The sequence below is a fragment of the Anarrhichthys ocellatus genome, unplaced genomic scaffold (genome assembly GCF_004355925.1).
Source record: "Anarrhichthys ocellatus isolate YVR2014 unplaced genomic scaffold, GSC_Weel_1.0 scaffold106, whole genome shotgun sequence".
Taxonomy (NCBI): domain Eukaryota; kingdom Metazoa; phylum Chordata; class Actinopteri; order Perciformes; family Anarhichadidae; genus Anarrhichthys; species Anarrhichthys ocellatus.
Window position 1 is genome coordinate 31,339 of NW_022280136.1, and position 6,764 is coordinate 38,102.

The window sequence follows — 6,764 nt, forward strand, 5'->3', positions numbered from 1 at the left end:
CACACACACACACACACACACACACACACACACACACACACACACACCTCTGCCTTCACAGTAACCCTGCCAACAAAGCCAAAATGTAGTGAGGTCTTAAGGGGGGGGAAATTAAAGGGGACGAACAACACCACCTGGGGACTTAATCCCAGGAAATATAAACTTAAACGACCCTAATATGTTACTTGACAATTTATTAAGGGCACACAGATTCACTACCGGTATTTGGACAGAGACGCGGTTTGTAAAATAAACATATTTATTGTAGAATTCAATGCAAATCACTAAAACGACTAAAACAGGCAGAACAAAGGAAAAACAAGAAAAAGAGGCAAAACAATCAAACAAAACAGAGGCGGCAAAACAGCAGCAGGTGAACCTACAAATGATAAACAGAGATTAAAAGGGCACACCATGCTGCAAAATAATACTAATTAAGATGTGACTACTTACCACCTCAAACAAGGGGTAAGTAGTCAGCCGGCAACAAGAGGAGGAATATATGTGACACTCACCACCTGAACAGGGGCCAAGAAGGATGAGGCCAGGACCACAGGTGCCTTATAAATGCTGGCACTAATTGAGGGGAGGAGCCTAACCTGAGGGCTGCGTTCACAACACTTCCTATTCTGAGGAGCGTTCCCCACTACACTTAGTTAAACAAAATACGACAGAGTAATAAAGTAGTCTTTAATAATGAAAGGTTGTATTTGAAACTTAAGATCTTCCTCTATAAACTCAAACAGACACAGTTCCTGGAAAGTTTTAGAAGTTTTATTTTTCAGATGTAGTTACAGCGCTGCGGGTCTATCTCTCTCTCTCTCATCAACTTTACTTTAAAATCAACACTTACACGTAAACGTTTACTAGATTATGGGTCCATAAATGCGGTCAACACACGTCGATCACTCGTTTCCTCTGTGTTGTTGTCTGTTTGTCACTCCTAGCTCTGAATAGCATTTATTGCTCCTGTGGTGTAGCTCCGCCATTGGGGTATTCCTTCATGAGATACGGCATCAGGGGATAAGCTGGGTCACCCAGCAGAAAAACAGGGACAGCATCTTCGCCCTCTATCAATTATTTAGGGCATGGGGAATTGCTCCATATTTTAGGGCACAATTCTAGCTCTGAACATCATGTAACATGTCCGACTAGCTAGCTTCCAACCTAATTTTAACATTACCGCCAATGGGGAAATGCTAACCGCAATTAGCATTAGCGAATATAATATATCTTCGTACATCTTTTCATGCTTCATACAGACATACTTACAGACTAAGGTCTCTCAAGGCTACCAAACGGAAGAAGTAAAACGAAGCACCGTGTCTTCTCATTAGAATCTAAAAACAACGAGGCACCAACTGTTGTTGTAACTCGTAGCTCTGAATAGCATTTACGGCTAACTGGCTTGGCCGCTTAATAGGGCTGATGACACCGCTGGTCACGGCGCTCCCTAATCGCTCCAACAGCTTCTTCCTCCACAGAAATGCAGACTTTACTGCACAACAGCTGCTAGCTGCTAGTAGCAACGCTTGAAATTAGTTATCCATGTTGAAATGAATTACTGGTCGCCCTGGCTGTTTGTTTTCTTCCGGGTACGGGTCACGTGATAGTGAGTGTGACGAATCAGGGACGGAGACATCATGGCTGCTAATAACCAATCCAGTAGCGAACACGGGTGTGGGCTCATTTTTTCTGACACACATCCGTTTCCGACCTTCCACACGCAACCAAAACCCCGGCGTAGTGTGGCCGCTCAGTGTAAACGTAGCAAATACGGAGTAAAAACGGAGTAGTATGGACATGGCCTGTGAAGCGCCCTCAGAGTCACACTTTGCCTTGAGTGTCATTACACTGGAGGTCTATCAGCTCCACAGGTGCTCTTTCCACGTCAACTGCAAATGGATTGCTGAGCAGTTCAAATTTAAATGTCTGAGCTGCAAAGTCGGTAAATCGCCGAGTGATCTCTGTGCCAAGTGCGTGCAGTTTATCAGAAAAATGCGCAGTCGGGAACACAGCAGTGGAGACTTTTACTGCATCACACATGTCTGTGATCATACGTCCCCGTCCCTGAAGCTGGAGGTTTAGCGCAGTGAGATGCTTCGTTATGTTGCACAAAAAGCCAGCTAACATCGCCACTTTTCGTCCCGGAGCTCTGTGGTGTGGCAGGCCAGTTATGATAAACATATATTTTCTGGCGGGTCGTTGTACCGAGGGCCGTCTCTAAATGTGTTGATCCTTACGAGGCTTTTCATCTGGGTTATTTTGTCCAGGGCCCAGTTCAGAGTCTACATTTTTCCTTTTCAAATATTTCTCCATCGCTGTTCGTCTTGTCACCTCAACTTCTCCGGGGCGTCACTTAATTCTACTGTCCTAAATTAACACGGTCATTACTGCGCTACCTACTGCCACCCACTGGCATGAAAGAGTATTTATTACTTAGCCATCCACTATATTGCAGCTCAGACGCTCAACAATGGCAAAGTATTTGCAACAACTAAATAATATTTTATTGGACTCATTAAGTGAAATTGAACATTTTCCCACGGCACACCTGACAATCTCTCACGGCACACTGGTGTGCCGCGGCACAGCGGTTGAAAATCACTGGCCTAATAAATGAGGCAATCGACATCACTGGTGTCTGACAGAGAAAAATTGGACTTGCCGCACTCCCCCGTGGGCCTACCGGTTTGTTTGTAGGTGAACATGATGACGAAGGGCTCTCGGCTGAAGGTGTCCGTCCTGCACGGCTCGCAGCCGTCGTAATAGGTGTAGTTTGTAGCCACGGACACCGTCTGCTCCCTGCAGAGGAAAGATGCTACTTGACCACGTCTATTGCTGCCTGTAAAAACATTTACTTTTGAAACAAGTAAATCCTGTGCCTTCTGGGGCTGACCACTAGGGGGCAGCTTAATCCTAAAAGGGTGAATGTGGTGTGCAGATGTGTCATGCCTTTTTCTTCTTTTTTTTTGCCAAGGAAAATAATTTAGGTATAACTGCCATAGGATTATTCTAAAATTAATTTTAATTTCCCAACATTCTTGCGAGTAATTTGCATTCAAAAACACACTTTGGTGATTCTTTAAAGGGCCAGTGTGTAGGATTTCACAGATCTATTGGCAGAAATGTAATATATAATATTCACGACTATGTTTCCGTAAACTAAGAATCGTGTTTGCGTTGGCTTAGAAAGAGCCCTTCATATCTACATATTGAGATGCTCCTCTTCACGGAGTCCGCCATGTTGCACCTCCATGTTCATACAGAAGCCCAGAAGGGACAAACCAAATAGTGGCTCTAGAGAGAGCCTTCTCTCTAGAGCCACTGTTACCTGAAGGCCATCGTATAGTTCTCCGACACGCTTGTGAAGGTAGAGGTATTCAGTTGCTTTAAATCCGCAACCTCACCACTAGATGGCACTAATTCCTGCACACTGGCCCTTTAAGTGAATTCGTTGAGAAATTGTATTCAATGGCACGAAAAGCGGTCAAACGTGTGGCGTTTTCTGGCACAGTATGTGACACATGATCACCAACTTCCATCCATCCATCCATTTTTCTCCGCTTATCTGGGGTCGGGTCGCGGTGGCAACAGGCCAAGCAGGCTGACCCAGACTTCCCTTTCACCGGCAACATGTTCCAGCTCATTCTGGGGGATCCCGAGGTGTTCCCAGGCCAGCTGGGAGATGTAATCCCTCCAGCGTGTTCTGGGTCTTCCCCGGGGTCTCTTCTCAGTTGGACGTGCCTGGAAAACCTCCAGTGGGAGGCGTCCAGGAGGCATCCTAATTAGATGCCCGAACCACCTCAGCTGACTAGTTTTGACGCGAAGGAGTAGCGGCTCGACTCCAAGCTCACTCCTGATGACCGAGCTCCTTACCCTATCTCTAAGGCTGAGCCCGGCCACCCTACGGAGGAAGCTCATTTTGGCTGCTTGTAACCGCGACCTTGTCCTTTCGGTCACGACCCAGAGTTCGTGACCATAGGTGAGGGTAGGAACGTAGACCGAGTGGTAAATTGAGAGCTTTGCCTTCCGGCTCAGCTCCCTCTTCACCAAGACGGTTCGGTGCAGCGCCTGCTTTACTGCTGCAGCCGCACCGATCCGTCTGTCAATCTCCCGCTCCATCTTACCCTCACTCGTGAAAAAGACCCCAAGATACTTCGCTTGAGGTAGGCACTCCGTCCCCACCTGGAGGGAGAAATCCACCGGTTTCCGGCAAAGCACCATGGCCTCAGATTTGGAGGTGCTAACTCTCATCCCCGCCGCTTCACACTCGGCTGCAAACCGCCCCAGTGAATGCTGGAGGTCACGATCCAAGGAGGCTAACAGGACCACATCATCTGCAAACAGCAGAGAGGCGATCCCGAGACCCCCGAACCTGACGTTCTCCACCCCCCGGCTGCGCCGAGATATCCTGTCCATGAAAGTCACAGGACCGGAGACAAAGGGCAGCCCTGGCGGAGGCCAACACCCACCGGGAACGTGTCTGACTTATTGCCGAGAATGCGGACACAGCTCCTACTGCAGTCGTACAGAGACCGGATCGCCCGTTGTAATGGGTCCGGCACCCCATACTCCCGCAGCACCCCCCACAAGAACCCCCGAGGGACCCGGTCGAAAGCCTTCTCCAAGTCCACAAAGCACATGTAGACTGGTTGGGCAAACTCCCAGAACCCCTCCAGTAGTCTTGCGAGGGTAAAGAGCTGGTCCACTGTTCCACGGCCGGGACGGAATCCGCATTGCTCCTCTTGTATCTGAGGTTCGACAAACGGTCGGAGCCTCCTTTCCAGCACCCTGGCATAAGCCTTCCCCGGGAGGCTGAGTAGTTTGATACCCCGGTAATTCGAGCACACTCTCCGGTCCCCCTTTTTGAAAATGGGAACCACCACCCCGGTCTGCCAGTCCATGGGCACTGATCCCGACCCCCATGCGACATTGAAGAGGCGTGTCAGCCAGGACAGCCCAACTATGTCCAGCGCTTTCAGCATCTCAGGGCGGATCTCATCCACCCCCGGCACCTTGCCACCCAGGAGCTTTTTGACTACCTCAGCGGCCTCTGTCAGGGATATGGGTGAGCCTCCCCCTAGATCTTCAGGCGCTGCCTCCTCTGCAGAGGACATGTTGGTCGGGTTTAGGAGTTCCTCAAAGTGCTCTTTCCACCGCTCGACGATGTCCCCTGTCCGGGTCAGCAGTTCCCCCCCCCCCCTGCTGAGAACAGCCTGGGGTAAGCCCTGCTTTCCCTTCCAGAACCTCCTTGAGGCCAACCGAAAGTCCTTCTGCATGGCCTCCCCGAACTCCTCCCATGTCCGAGTTGTAGCATTCGCGACCACCGCAGCTGCAGCCCTTCTGGCCTGCCGGTACCTGTCAGCTGCTTCGGGAGACCCCTGGGCCAACCAGGCCTTGAAGGTCTCCTTCTTCAGCTTGACGGCTTCCCTCACCTCCGGTGTCCACCACCGGGTTCACGGGTTGCCACCACGACAGGCACCGATGACCTTCCGGCCACAGCTCCTAGCGGCCGCGTCCACAATAGAGGCTTTGAACATGGTCCATTCGGATTCCATGTCCCCAACCTCCCTCGGGATGTGAGAGAAGTTCTTCCGGAGGTGGGAGTTAAAGACCTCCCGGACAGGGTCCTCCGCCAGACGTTCCCAGTTCACCCTCACTACACGTTTGGGCTTGCCGGGTCTTTCCAACCGGTTCCCCTGCCATCTGATCCAACTCACCACCAGGTGGTGATCAGTTGACAGCTCTGCTCCTCTCTTCACCCGAGTGTCCAAGACATACGGCCGCAAATCAAATGATACGATTACAAAGTCGATCATTGATCTCCGGCCTAAGGTGTTCTGGTACCAGGTACACTTATGAGCCACCTTATGTTCGAACATGTTGTTTGTTATGGCCAAACCGTGGCAAGCACAGAAGTCCAATAACGAGACACCATTCGGGTTCAGATCGGGCAAGCCGTTCCTCCCAATCACCCCCCGCCAGGTTTCTCCGTCATTGCCCAAGTGAGCATTGAAGTCCCCCAGGAGAACTATGGAGTCGGTAGGTGGCGCCCTTTCCAGGACCCCTCCCACCGACTCCAAGAAGGCCGGATACTCTGAACTGCTGTTTGGTGCGTAAGCACAAACCACAGTCAGAGCCTTGCTCCCCGCAACCCGTAGGCCAATCACCAACTTCAATCTGTTAATATGTATATTGAACCGGCTTTATTTAAACCAGTGGTGGAAAGTAACTAAGTACATGTACTCAAGTACTGCGCCTCAGTATAATTTTGAGGGTTTTTTGAGGTACTTGAGTGTTTCCATTTGCTGTGACTAAATACCTCTCTCCTCCACTACATCTCAGAGGCAAATGTTTACAATTAGTTTACTTACTTTACTTACTGTTACTTTTCAGATTGAGCTTTCACATACAAAACATATGACATACATTATAATATATGACGAATTGTTACAGATTAAACTGCCCCAGAGCATATCAAGACGTTAAGATGAGCTCCACTAAGACCAGCTACAAGGTTAAAATCAGCAGTAATAATCCAACAATGTAAGTTTAGTTTCTGTTCACTGTCTCAACAGAGGATTTCCTACAACAGATCGGTAAAAACCATATACTGTGTTCCTGTGACATCAAGTAGGATCTGTGCATAGTGTTGGATAGCCTGCAAGAAAGATGATTCTCCGCAACAACAAACAGGTTTGTAGTATTGTTGTGCTACATAATTCATCCATGTTACTGTGATGAAAAACATTTTTGCATGA